Below are 14,412 nucleotides of genomic sequence, written 5' to 3' on the forward strand. Positions count from 1 at the left end.
TTTGTTTGATTTCTATTGATAATGTTGTTAACAATGTCACTACAAGATATTAGATGCAGTTAGTATTGTGCAGAGATTGAGTAGGGAAGAGAGAGGAAGGGAGAGAGTGATCGGGAGTTATGTAGTTGGATTTTCATCACTGATTGGGTTGGTGAGGTGAATTATCAAAAAGTAAACCAATTTTGTTCTGCTTTAATAAACTAAGACTTAAAGAAACAAAGAAAAATGCAGGCAGATAAAGACCATATCGCCTATCCAGTCTTCCCATCCATGGAATCTACTCTCCCTATCACTCACTTAAGAGAGTCTATGTACTTGTCCAAAGCTCTCTTGAATTCAGATAATGTTTTCATTGCCAACACTTTGACCAGGAGCTGTTCCACGAATTCACCGCTCTTTCCGTGAAGAAGTATTTCGTCAGGTTACTTCTGAGTCTATCCCCTTTCACCTTCATCCTATGCCCCTTCGTTCCAGAGCTTCCTTTCAATTGAAAGACTCGCCTCCTGTGTATTTATACCATGTAGGTATTGAAATGTCTATCATATCTCCTCTCTCCCGCCTTTCTTCTAAAGTACACATATTGAGATCTTTAGGTCTGTCCCCGTACGCTTTATGACGAAGACTACAGACCATTTTAGTAGCCACCCTCTGGACCGACTCCATCCTATTTACATTGTACACAATATTCTAAATGAAGTCTCACCAGAGTCTTATAGAGGGGCATCATCACTTCTTTTCCTACTAGGCGTTCCTCTCCCTATGCACCCAAGCATCCTTCTAGCTTTCGCCATCGCATTTTCTACCTGTTTGGCCACCTTAAGATCATCACATACGATCACACCTAAGCCCTGCTCCTCTTTCGTGCACAAAAGTTCTTCGCCCCCTAAATTGTACCATTCCTTCGAGTTTTTGTAGCCCAAATGCAAGACCTTGCATTTTTTAGCATTAAATTTTAGCTGCCAAATTCCAGACCATTACTCTAGCTTCGCTGTCCTTCCTCACATTATTCACGCCATCAGGGGGTGTCTACCCTATTGCAGATTTTGGTATCTGTCACAAAGAGGCAAACCTTACCAGAGAGCCCTTCAGCAATATTGCTTACAAAAATGTTAAAAAGAACCAGCCCAAGAATCGAACCTTGCGGCACACCACTGGTTGCACCTTTTACCTCAGAATGAGCAGCATTTACCACTACCCTCTGTCGCCTTCCACTCAACCAATTCCTAACCCAGTCAGTCACTTTAGTGCCCATACCGAGGGCACTCAGTTTATTTATTAGCCGTCTATGTGGAACCGTGTCAAAGGCTTTGTTAAAATCTAAATATACCACATCTAGCACTCTCCCTCGATCCAACTCTCTGGTCACCAAGTCAAAGAAATTAATCAGATTTGTCTGACAAGACCTGCCTCTAGTGAAACCATGTTGCCTCGGGTCCTGCAATCCATTGGATTCCAAAAACTTTACTACTGTATGTTTTAAAAGCATTTTCATTAATTTACTTACCACGGAAGGCAGACCTACCGGCCTGTAGTTAACATCTTCCTTACTTCTGCTTTTGTGGAGATGGACCACATTCGCTCTTCTCCAGTCCTCTGGGACCACTCCCAACTCTAGAGAAGCATTGGAAAGGTCAGCCAGCGGAACCGTTAGAACTTCCCTAAATTCCTTCAGTACCCTCAGATGTGTGCCATCCGGCCCCATCACTTTGTCCACCTTTAGTTTAGCCAGCTCCTCACAAACAGTCCTCTGAAAATCATTCAGGGATTACCACCCTTCAATTCCTATTTGTCATCTGTGGTCCTGCTCTTGGCTCTTCAGCTGTAAACACAGAATACAAATATTTGTTAAGCAATTCTGCTTTATCTTTATCAGCTTCTACATATTCCTCCCCTTCACCTTTGAGTCTCACAATGCCACTTTTACACTTCCTCCTATCACTAAACACACCTTAAAAATGTCTTGTCTCCCCCCCCCCCCATTTTACTGTATTGGCTATTTTTTCTTTTGTTACATTTGTACCCCGCGCTTTCCCACTCACGGCAGGCTCAATGCGGCTTACATATTATATACAGGTACTTATTTGTACCTGGGGCAACGGAGGGTTACGTGACGCCCAGAGTCACAAGGAGCTGCCTGTGCCTGAAGTGGGAATCAAACTCAGTTCCCCAGGACCAGAGTCCACCACCCTAACCACTAGGCCACTCCTCCACTCCACTTCCATTTGCATCTTCGCTTTCCTGACTACTCTACCAGCTTCTCTTAGCTTTTCTGGATATCGTCGCCTGTCTTTCTCTTTCTGCTATTTCTTGTAGTTTATAAGGCTAACCTCTTTTTCTTTACCTTTTCAGCTACTACTTTTGAGAACCAAAGTGGCCTCCTTTTCCTCTTATTTACTTTCCTTACAAAAAGTTTTGTTGCCCTTACAATAGCTCCTTTCAGATTTGCCCACTGCTTTCAAACTTTTTCAAGATGTTCCCATCTAGACAATTCCTTGAGGTAATCCCCCATCTGAACAAAGTTAGTTTGTTTGAAGTCTAGAACCTTCAATTTTGAATGAACCCTCTCCACACCTATCTTAATATTAAACCACACCATCTGGTGATCACAGGATGCCAGATGATCACCTACTATAACATCAAAAACACTCTCCCCATTAAGTCCAGTATGACCTCATCCCAAATGGGTTCCATTACCGACCGTTTTAACCAAATATTTGCTTGCCTGATTTCAGACAAAATAAAGATATTTTGTGTAAACGTTACACAAGTTTGCTGTAGGCAGGACTGCATGGTCCTTAATGCATGGCCTAATGGGTACAAGCAAAGTGCTAAGGAAACAGGGCTCAAATTCCACCTCCCCACTAACAATCCTTGGAATTTTGAGCTACGCCATTGCCTCAGGTATCCATTTAGAAGCCAATTTATGAATCCACAAACCTTCCTGTACATTAGAAGCCTTATAAGTGTTGTCATACTTGACCAGACCAAAGGTCCATCAAGCTCAGTATCCTGTTTCCAACAGTGGTCAATCCAGTTTACAAGTACCTGACAAGATTCCAAAAACAGTACAATACATTTTATGCTGCTTATCCCAGAAAAAAAAGCAGTGGATTTTCCCAAGTCCATTTTAATAATGGCTTATGGACTTTTCTTTTAGGAAGCCATCCAAACCTTTTTTTAAACCCCGCTAACTTCTTTTACCACATTCTCTGGCAACGAATTCCAGAGTTTAATTACAAATTGAGTGAAGAAATGTTTTTTCCGATTCATTTTAAATTTAATACTATGTAGCTTCACTGCGTGCCCCCCAGCCAGTCCTAGTATTTTTGGAAAGAGTAAACAAGTAACATACATAGTAACATAGTAGATGACGGCAGAAAGACCTGCACGGTCCATCCAGTCTGCCCAACAAGATAAACTCATATGTGCCACTTTTTGTGTATACCTTACTTTGATTTGTACCTGTCTTTTTCAGGGCACAGACCATATAAATCTGCCCAGCATTATCCCCGCCTCCCACCACCAGCTCTGGCACAGACTGTATAAGTCTGCCCAGCACTATCCCCGTCTCCCAACCACCAGCCCCGCCTTCCCCCACCGGCTCTGGCACAAACCGTATTAGTCTGCCCAGCACCAACCCCGCCTCCCCCCACCGACTCTGCCACCCAATCTTGGCTAAGCTCCTGAGGATCCATTCCTTCTGAACAGGATTCCTTTAGGTTTATCCCATGCATGTTTGTGATTCACATCTACCCATTCCATTCCACTCAGTATTTTATATACCTCTATCATATCTAAAATAGAGTGGAGTGGAACAGGTAGACTTGTGAAAGTTTTCTACTCTAGATTGCACAATATTTATTTATTACATTTGTATCCCACATTTTCCCACCTATTTGCAGGCTCAATGTGGCGTAGTACATAGTTTTATTATGACATTGTCGTTCCAGGATTTCAGATACAATTACAGATGTGCAGAGATTAAATAAGGGAAGAAAGAAGGAAGTGATTAGGGGTTAAGTATAGAAGGTGGACTTTCATAACTGGGTGGGTTAGTGAAGTGGATTAGTGAGGCTACACCTAGTGCCGGTGTTACAGGGGTACAATTAAACCAACCTCCCTGGACCTCTATGACCTTGGCTTGGGCAAGTCATTTCACACCCCCTCCACCTCGGGATCAGAGACCTAATTTATTTATTCAATTTCTTTTATACCTGCTTGCAAGTTTCTTTCACATACAGCAGGTATGTTTCTGTCACTAGACAGCAACAATGTCAGTCTGTACCTGAGGAATTGGAGAGTTATATGGTTTGCTCAGGTTCACTAAGAGCTGCAGCCAGTCTCCTCTAGTTCTCAGCCAGCTACTACTTGAACCACACTGGGCTGTTTTCCACTCCTACCGCTGCAGTAAATTTATAACTAAGCTCAGGTTTAGAAATGTAATTTTATCTGATTCGTATAGTGTGGCACCCAGGACACAACTTTTCAAAATGATTGGGAGGGGGTGCTAAACCCAGGGGCGTAGCCAGACTTCGGTGGGAGGGGGAGGGGGCAGGGGCACATTTTAGTCCCCCCCCCCCCGCAAGCACCACCTCCAACAACTTTGACACCCCCCCCCCCCTGGCCTACCTTTGCTGGTGGAGGACCCCAACCTCCGACACCCGGTCTTCTTCCTTCATTTGGTTTCCGAGTCTGACGTCCTGCACACGTCAGACTCAGAAACCAAACAAAGGAAGAAGGCTTCGGCTGGCGGGGGTTGGGGTCCCCCGCCGGCAAAGGTAGCAGACGGCGACGGCGGGTTGGCAGCCGGAGGGGAGGGTTGAGAAGGTCGTCCAGGGCCAAATCTACGGGGGCCCAGGCCCCCCGTGGCCCCATAGTAGCTATGCCACTGGCTAAACCCATCACAAAATTAACCTTCCTTGGACAAAGTGAAGGGGGGGGGGGGTCCGGGTAAAACACGGATCCCGCGGATCGAAAGCGCATGTCCTTAAATATCTTTTCTTATGCTGGTCGTGTCCCGCCCCCACAGCCATTGCCGGTCTGAACTAAAGGGATCTGCTTAATAATTGGTGGGGGGGGGGGGGGAGGGGTGCACTGCAGCATCCACAGGCCTGGCACCTACGCCAGAAGCCAAGCCCCTATCTCCTGCACGAGCGTCTGTGCCCCGGCCCCGAGCAGCTGCACAGCAAAGAGACCGAACTCATCAGCACACGGCGCGCGCCCCTCCTCACACACGTATTCAAGGAACGGGGACCGTCTCCCCTCGTCCTCGACCCGACACCTCTCCCTCCCGGTCAAACTCGTACCTGAAGTCGCCCACCAACAACCCCACAGCTTCCCTTCTCCGGTGGGTGCCCCGTCCCCCTATGTGAGAGACAACTTCTCCTCCGCAAGACTTTCGGATGTCATCGCCACACAGTTGAAGGAGTGACGTCGTCGCTGACGTTGCTGCCGACCCGGCCTTTTAAAGCTGTAACGGAGCAGCTTTGCGGCGCGCGCGCGCATGTCCCTCCCACCAGTGACCAGGCCTCGCGCCCCAAACTGTTTGTACTGTAAATAGTAGTATAAAAACGGTCTTCTTTTTCCCGCCCGCCGCCGGGTGGCGCATCGGTTTTATTTTCTTCCCGGTTGCAACAAGAACGGCTGCGTCGCCTTTCGGTCCCTTCAAAAATTATCGTTCAATTCTTAGTGTTTCTTTTTTTTTTTTTTTTTTACTTTTATTTTGTCAGGGGTCCCTTTACTAAGGTGCGCTGAAAAATAGCCTGCGGTAGTGTAGGTGCGGGTTTTGGGCACACCCAGATCCATTTTTCTGTGCGCTTGTAAAAAAAAAAAAAAAATGGCTTTTTAAAATTTTGGCTGAAAACGGACTTGCGGCAAAATAAAAGCTGTCACGTGTCCATTTTGGGTCTGAGACCTTACTGCCATCCATTGACTTAGCGGCAATGTCTCGTTAACCGGGCGGTAATGAGCTACGTGTGTAGAATGCCACTTGTGCATAGCTGACGTGCGTCAGAAAATAAAAATGATTTTTTTTTCAGAAGTGCAAAGCGGATGTGCGTCAAAAATGAAATTACTGAAAGGCCATGCGTTGGCCGGACGGTAACTCCAAATTGGGACTGGGAGAGAGAAATAGGGGTAAGAAAGTGTGGAGGGGAAGGCAGAGGGAAAGAGTTCTGCTCTGGAAGTGGAAGAGGATGATCAGAACATGCAGTGGGAGATGAATAGAGAAGTTAGGAAATGGTAACAGGAGAGAGAGAGAGAGGCAGAAAGGATATGTGAGGGAAACAGAGGTTGGGTAATAGTGACAGGGGCTGGGAGCAGGGTTGCCAGGTGGAAAATTTTTTTCCCACCCAAACGAGCCCAAAACCCGCCCAAAGTCAAGCCCCGCCCCTGACACCCCACCCCGTGTCATCAACCCCGCCCCCGCCATCATCGGCCCCACCCAGAACATCACTAACCCCGCCCCCCCCCCCCGGCCGAAAAAACCGCTTAAAAAACCGCCCAAAAGACCCAAAACAAACCCAGAAAACCGCAACCTGCCGCGGGCAAAATTTTCCCGCAGCGGGTCGCGGAAAACCACCCAATTGGGTGGTAAAACCACCCACCTGGCAACACTGGCTGGGAGAGAGAAATGCTCACCATCTTGTATAGCTGATGACCTCATCACCCACCTCAACCTCCTATTGGTCAAATTTGGAGCTGGAATGAGAATTGAAATGCATCAAGCCTCATTCCAGCTCCAAATTTGACCAATAGGAGGGTGAGCAGAGACGGAGCTGGAACCAACCGGCATGAGCCACTCAGCCGCTTCAAAAACTGCCCAAGAAGTCACAACCCGTGATCATAGAAAAGTGCCCATGTGCAACTTTAAAAAGCCGTCCAATTCCACAGGAAAACCGTGGAGTTGGCAACTCTGGTTGTAGTTCAAGGTAAGTTACATTTAACTTAATTTACCTCTAAATTTCCGCTATCCTGCTTAATCTCCCTCTGCATTTAAACTTCCAAATGAAATTCACACAGAAGTTAAATATTTACATCTCAAGCAAACAGAAGTGCCTTGTTAGATATTAAGTACTGGACTTTTAAACTAAAAATTATTTCTTACCTGATAATGTTCTTTCCTTTAGTCGCAGCAGCTGAATCCAGAGACTTGTGGGGTTAAATGGGCAGTATTCACAATGGAGAAGGGTAGTTAGTGGGGTTCCTCAGGGGTCTGTGCTAGGACCGCTGCTTTTTAATATATTTATAAATGATTTAGAGATGGGAGTAACTAGCGAGGTAATTAAATTTGCGGATGACACAAAGTTATTCAAAGTCGTTAACTCACGACAGGATTGTGAAAAATTACAAGAGGACCTTATGAGACTGGGAGACTGGGCAGCTAAAAATGAGCCCAATTTTTTATGTGTCTTATAAAGTATGTCCTGGGTGTCAGAAGGCAGCCCTAATACAGGAATGGTGCATGTTGTGATTAACTCCTTCCATAGCCAATGAGGAAACGAAAGAGGACAGGAATAGGTGGGATTGAGGAGATATGATAGAGACATTTAAATACTTCAGTGGTGTTAATGTACAGGAGGTGAGCCTTTTTCAAATGAAGGAAAACTCTGGAATGAGAGGGCATAAGATGAAGTTAAGAGGAAATAGGCTTAGGAAGAATCTAAGAAAATACTCTTTTATTTATTACATTTGTATCCCTCATTTTCCCGCATAGCAGTAGGCTCAATGTGGCTTACAGGTTCTGGAGAGGAGAGTATCAACTCCGGGAATATATACAGAGTGGAAAATAGAGTAACAGTAGGTGCAAGGAAGCTGATAAGGTTCCGGAAAAGAGAATACAACTCTGGGACGAATATATAGTAGCATATAGAGAGAAGTAATCCCAATAAGGCTGATACTGTCTCCGGAGATGGGACTACAGCTTCTAGTGAGCAATACAGAGTAGGATAAGGGTAGAAGTACACTTAATTATAACTGGAGTGGTAAAATTCGTACAGTTTGAAGTAATAGGATTATGTGGAAGGGGTATTGTTCATTTCTGAGATCGAAAGATGTGATGCAGTGTTCATGAATTAGTTCAGGTCTGCTGGGTAGGCTTTCTGGAAGAGGTGAGTCTTGAAGTCTTTTCGAAATTTTAGATGGGTGTTTGCAGTTCTAATGTTTCTAGGTAAAGCGTTCCAGAGCTGGGTGCAAATGTAGGAAGAGCTGGATGCATATGTTGATTTGTATTTTAGTCCTTTACAGTTTGGGTAATGCAGGTTTAGATGATTCGGTGCTGTTTCTAGTTGATAAGTCGATAAGTTCCATCATGTAGGTTGGGACCAGACCATGGATTATTTTGTAGACCAGAGTGCAAATTTTGAAGGCTATTCATTCCTTGATTAGTAGCCAGTGCAGTATTTTGCGTAGGGGTTTAGCACTTTCGAATCTTGTCTTTCCGAAAATGAGTCTAGCTGCCGTGTTCTGCGCGGTCTGGAGTTTCCTTAAGATCTGTTCTTTTCATCCCGCATATACAGCGTTACAGTAGTCAACATGTGATAGTACCATTGTTTGAATTATGTTACGGAAAGTTTCCCTTGGGAAGAATTGTTTGATCCATTTGAGTTTCCACATTGCATGGAACATTTTCTTCGTGGTGGCAGAGGCTTGGCTCTCCTGGGCTAGGTTGGTGTCAGTAGTAATTCCAAGGATCTTCAGTTTGTCCAATATTGGGAGAGTATGTTCTGGGGTTTTTATGGATGAAGGGGGGGGGGGGGTTGTTTTGTGGTGAGAAGAGAGAATAAGGCAGTGAGTTTTTTCCTTGTTGAGTTTGAGTTTGAATGCCGATGCCCAGGCATCCATTAAGCTTAAACTAGTCTTTTTTGCAACAGTGATTTCTGTTGGATTAGCGTTGAACAGTATGTAAATGGTGACATCATCCGCATACTGAAAAGGATTAAGATTATGCTTGTATAGGGCATGAGCAAGGGGGATCATCATCAGATTAAATAATATGGGTGAGAGAGGTGAACCCTGGGGTACTCCATGATGGTGATATGTTTGAGTTTGCTTTTACTTGATAAGATCTCACAGAAAGGGTGGTGGATGCATGGAATAGCCTCCCAGTAGAGGTCGTAGAGATGAAGACTGTGTTGGAATTTAAGAAAGCATGGGACAGGCACATGGGATCCTTTAGGAAAAGGAGGAGTTAGTGGGTGCTGAGGATGGGCAGACTGGATGGGCCATTCCCTTATCTGCTGTCATCCTATATAATAAAACTCACCCTCAACGTTCTGAGGACACTGACGTCACTGTCAGGTCCTCCGGGCACTTCCTTCCGGTTCGAAGCCTTCGTGGTGTTGAAGCCACCGAAAACACTGTGTTGGGGCCCCGCCCTTGCGTCAAACGTGATGACGTCGAGGGCGGAGCAATGGCGTCAATGGCTTCACAACCAACGAAACAGCACAGATTGAAGGTGGCATGCCGAGGTCCGCAACAATGGCGGACAGTGCCTTCAGAATGCCGAAGGGGTGAGTGGGGGGGAGGTTCGGAAGGAAACCGTGCTAGCGCCCGTTTCATTTGCGCAAGAAACAGGCATGTTTTACTAGTGTTTTTATGTTTCTCTGTTTCTATATGTCTGAAACATTTAACAAAGATGACATTACCATATATACCCAGCTGGGCATTTAAAAGTCTGTCCTTTAATGATGCTGTATGTTCAGAAATCATAGCCATAAGTATAGACAGTTATTCAAACATTATCACATGCACATACCAGAACAGGCATCCATACACACATTGCAAAAGTAAACAACAACTTCTACAGCACAACACAATTTATTGCAAATTGTTTAACCCTTAGATTCGCCTTTGGGTTTTACAATATTTAACCATCTCTCTGACCTCACGTGCAACTTTCTTCAAACTAATCACCGTACTTTCTAATTCTTCCTACTTTCTTACTCATCTATATGTAACAATTTTGCCTTACCCCTCACTACCAATTATAATGTTCTAGTACATATTGTGTTGTCATTGCAAGTAGTATACCATGCCATACTTTGTATTGTTGTTCAGATATTTTTACTGCTCTAATTGCCTACTGCTCATGTTTCATCTATTCTTACTGTACACCACCTTGAGTGAATTCCTTCAAAAAGGTGGTAAATAAATCCTATATGTTCCCCGGAACATACTCTCCCAATAGTGGAGGAGTAGCCTAGTGGTTAGTGCAGTGGACTTTGATCCTGGGGAACTGAGTTCGATTCCCACTGCAGCTCTTTGTGACTCTGGGCAAGTCACTTAACCCTCCATTGCCCCAGGTACAAAATAAGTACCTGAATATATGTAAACTGCTTTGAATGTAGTTGCAAAAACCTCAGAAAGGCAGTATATCAAGTCCCATTTCCCTTTCACTAATAAATCAATATCATGTGCATGTAAATTCTGGATAAACAAATTAAATCTGAAGAGAAGACTAGACGATTTAATATAAAAAGTTTATTTACAATTGTACTGCATACCTTTTATGAGGTATGCAGGAAGCATGTTCAGACAAAGCAGTCAGAGAATGCTTAAAGGCACAGATCTCTCATTGGTCTTATATAGCTTTCTTTGGCATCTGACTATACAACATCCCTGTGCAAGTCTCTGAATACCACAAACTGTTAATCATGTGCAGAACATCTGCTTTCTATTACCCCCCTACCTTCTATCCCACAGACTTTCTGGAGCCTGCCTCTGGCTAATGTGGGCCCCATCATGTCCCAGGAGATTTTAGTGTTGAAACAGCTAGCTCTGCATGTTTTTTTTGAAGCATTCCACTCCAATTTTTTTATGCTTTTATTCAACATTTTTATGCTTTTATTCAACATCCTCCCTTTGAGGACTGATATTCCAGGCCTCAACACATCTGTTTCAGCTCCAGTCTGTTTTCTTACCTCCTTTCTAAATCTCCTCCCCCCTTGTTTGTGGCATTCAGTTTCTGCACGCTTTTTCAATATTTTTGGCTGACATATTAAAGTTCTATTTATTCTGAATTTCAGTTATCATTGTTATTTTAAAAACATCCTGGCACATCTTTGCAAACATGCTAATACACATGTTACACAGCATTAAACAGATTCAATTGTACTAGGGTACAAAATTTATATCTCTTGAGGTATATAATTTATAGGACAGTGAGCTTCATCAAAGGGAAGTACACTGTCATTCATTCTTACTTTTCATTAGCTGATGTGGCATTAACAATTACACAAATTAAAAGCATAACATTCATTGAATCAGTTGTTACAACATTCTGCGTGTAAGTGCACTTTATCGGGGGAATGTGTTCAGTTGTCATACTATTAATCAGACACCAACATGATGTCTGTGGGTACTTGTCCATAAGCAAGGCTTGCTTATAAATAGTCTCATTTGTCCAATGAAGGTTTTCATCATCTCTTACACAGGTATTATTGGGATCACAGTCATGGTGCCCACTCAATTTTATCATTGTAGTCCCATACATCATAGCTGGCAAGGACAAGGATGTGGGCACATATGATACAATCAGTCAGATTCAACATCTTGGCCACTGTAACAAGTCTATTCTCATATGTGTTCATTGTCCATTAACAAACAACAACATCCCAATACCATCATGTTTCGGGACATGTTTGTTTATTCTTTGTCCATTTCAATATTATTAGTTCGTCGAATATCTGATAAGTGTATCCAAGAAGTATGACCTTCCAGACGGGCAGCGGTCTGAGTAAGGGCCGTGATAGCAAAAGGCCCTACATACACAGGATCCTTCCATGTTTTATGTGTAAAGTTCTTTCGTAGCACTAGGTCACCTACTTTAAAAGCACAAACATCATTAGTAGTTCCTGCCTGTGATACTACATTTGTTCGGATCATATCACTTGTCAGGTTCAACATAGGTTGTAGCTTTTGCCAGTACTGAGTTGTGCTATCAGTACTTGCTGTCTGCATCGGGAAGAAATGACGTCCTGTCTGAATTTGGAATGGGGTCAATTTAGTACGCCCATTAGGTTGGGCCCTTATAACCATCAAAGCTAATGGTAACAAATCAAGCCAGGTATATGGTTTACCTGCTGTTTCCTTGTTTAAAGCCTTCAGTAATACTCTCAATTTAGTTTTTAAAATACCATTGTAGCGTTCCACCAAACCATTGGAGGTGGGGCGATACACTGATACTTTTCTGTGTGTTAAACCCATATTCCATATCATCAAGCTGATCAATCCATAGACTGGTGGGTTGTGTCCATCTACCAGCAGGTGGAGATAGAGAGCAAACTTTTGCCTCCCTATATGTGGTCATGTGCTGCCGGAAACTCCTCAGTATGTTCTCTATCTCAGCAGGTGGTGGTCACACATCAGCAGCAGCTCTGGCTAGGCCTCCAAGCCTAATTTTTAGGTTTTGTTGAGTGCCTGGGGTTGAGGGCTCTTTTGAGCAAGTGCAAACCTGGTGGTGCCAGGTCCCTCCTTTTCTCCCCCCTCCCGCTGGCTCCGTTAAAAAAAAAAAAAAAAAAAAATTTGAACGGCCTTAAAGGCGTTTATTTCGACGTTTATTTAAGCGTCTATTGCAGCTACTCACTGAGACACCAGGTCGTTACGACTCGGAGCGGACAGCAGGTAATTTTTACCTTTTTATAGCGGGCGGGGGTTCCCCGATTCTTCTCCTCGTGGCACATGGCGTCGGAGGGCGAGGGCGCAAAGGGTCGCTCCCCGGGTCGCTCGAGCGCTTCTAGAGGGGATGCGGGGGTCTTCAAGCCGGATTCGCCCTTGGTGGGTGACAGTTTCGCGACCGATGCATGTCCCGGTCCTTCCTCCGGCGTGGCGGTTTTTCCCGCCATAAACGCCCATCCCCCGCTCCTCGCCTCCGCCATCTTGGCCGGCCACGCGGCTCGGACGGCTTCTTCTTGGGCCGCCCTTGAGGTTGGAGACATTAATGCCATGAACGCCCTTAATTTGGGCGACGGCACAGAAGCGGCTAAAGTTAAGAGCCGTTCTTCCCGCGCGGCTCCTTCGCGGAGTTTCGCGCCGGACGCCATTTTGGATGCGCAGCATGTCTCTCCCCCGCTGTTGCGAGCGCCGGTTGAGAGAGCGCCTAGGGCTGTTGCCCAGGCTGCGGAAGTGCACAGTCTGGGGGTTTCTCCCCCGAGTTTGTTTTGCTGCTGCATCGGGCCTTCCTCATGCACAACGCTGCCCCCCGCTCCCTCCTCTGGTAAAGAGGTTGAGGTTCCCAGAGGTAAACGCCCTCGGGTTGATTCCCAGGCCTTGGAGGAATTTGTCTCCTCCGATGTAGATGAGGGCAGCGTGTCTGGGGTCTCCCAACGGTCCTTTGCGGATTCCTTGGAGGAGACGGATCCCCGCTCGGATGGAGCGGATGACCCCTCTGCAGCGCGGCTTTTTCACCCGGAGGATTTGCCCAACCTGTTGTTACAGGCCATGGACACTTTGAAGATTTCCTCTCCGGAGGACGTCTCTCCCTCAGCCCCTGTTGGCTCTGCCATTATGCTGGGGACGAAGCGCCCGCCTAGAACCTTCCACGTGCATGATGCCATGCACACCTTAATTTCGGCTCAATGGGATGTCCCAGAAGCGAGCCTTAAAGTGGCTAGGGCTATGTCCCGCCTCTATCCTTTGGCTGTGAGTGAACGTGAGGCCTATCTGTGGCCTACCGTGGATTCTTTAATCACTGCGGTGACTAAGAAAACGGCATTGCCGGTGGAAGGTGGCACGGCCCTAAAGGACGCCCAAGACAGGAGATTGGAGGCGGCCTTAAGGTCGTCCTTTGAGGCGGCTGCTTTAAGTTTGCAGGCCTCAGTTTGCGGCTCCTATGTGGCCAGGGCGTGCCTGACTATGGTGCAGCGGGCTTTCCCCTCGGATCATTCCTTGAGGGATGATTGGCCAGCCCTGGAATCGGGCCTGGCCTATTTGGCAGACTTGCTGTATGATGTCTTGAGAGCCTCAGCTAAAGGCATGGCTCAGACTGTCTCTGCGCGGCGGTGGCTTTGGCTGAAACATTGGTCTGCTGACCACGCCTCAAAATCCCGCCTGGCTAGATTGCCTTTTAAAGGCAAGCTGCTCTTTGGGGTCGAGCTGGACAAAATCGTGACTGATCTCGGCACGGCTAAGGGCAAGAAGTTACCGGAGGTCAGGGCTCGGGCTAGTGCTCGTCCCGGTACCTCCAGAGGACGGTTTCAGGAAGCCCGTCGGTACCGCCCGGGCAGGTCGGGTGCTTCTGCCCCCTCTTCCTTTAAGAGGAAGTTCTCCCCCAAGCAGCATTCCTTTCGCAGAGACCGCCGTCCCGGAGGTGCTCCCTCCGGTCCTCCCCCAGGGTCTCGTACCCAATGACGGGGTATTGGTCCACGCCCCAGTGCAGATTGGAGGACGGCTGTCCTCGTTTCTGGGCGAGTGGAC

At 46.0% G+C, this 14,412-nt stretch overlaps 1 protein-coding gene across 3 annotated transcripts in view; it reads right to left on the reverse strand.

Annotated features, from left to right (window-relative positions):
• Positions 1-5,427, reverse strand: part of LOC115459666 (MTOR-associated protein MEAK7-like) — a 45,085-nt gene extending 39,658 nt beyond the window's left edge. For 2 of the 3 annotated variants that reach the window (XM_030189475.1, XM_030189473.1), the window contains exon 1: positions 5,307-5,427. The gene's annotated coding sequence lies outside the window, so the exon portion shown is untranslated. Of the gene's footprint in view, positions 1-1,504; positions 1,820-5,306 lie in introns of all 3 variants that reach the window. The other variant, XM_030189474.1, reaches the window with a different exon arrangement.
• Positions 5,428-14,412: the final 8,985 nt, after the last annotated feature.

Source organism: Microcaecilia unicolor, unplaced genomic scaffold (assembly GCF_901765095.1).
Source record: "Microcaecilia unicolor unplaced genomic scaffold, aMicUni1.1, whole genome shotgun sequence".
In the NCBI taxonomy this organism is placed as follows: Eukaryota; Metazoa; Chordata; class Amphibia; order Gymnophiona; family Siphonopidae; genus Microcaecilia; species Microcaecilia unicolor.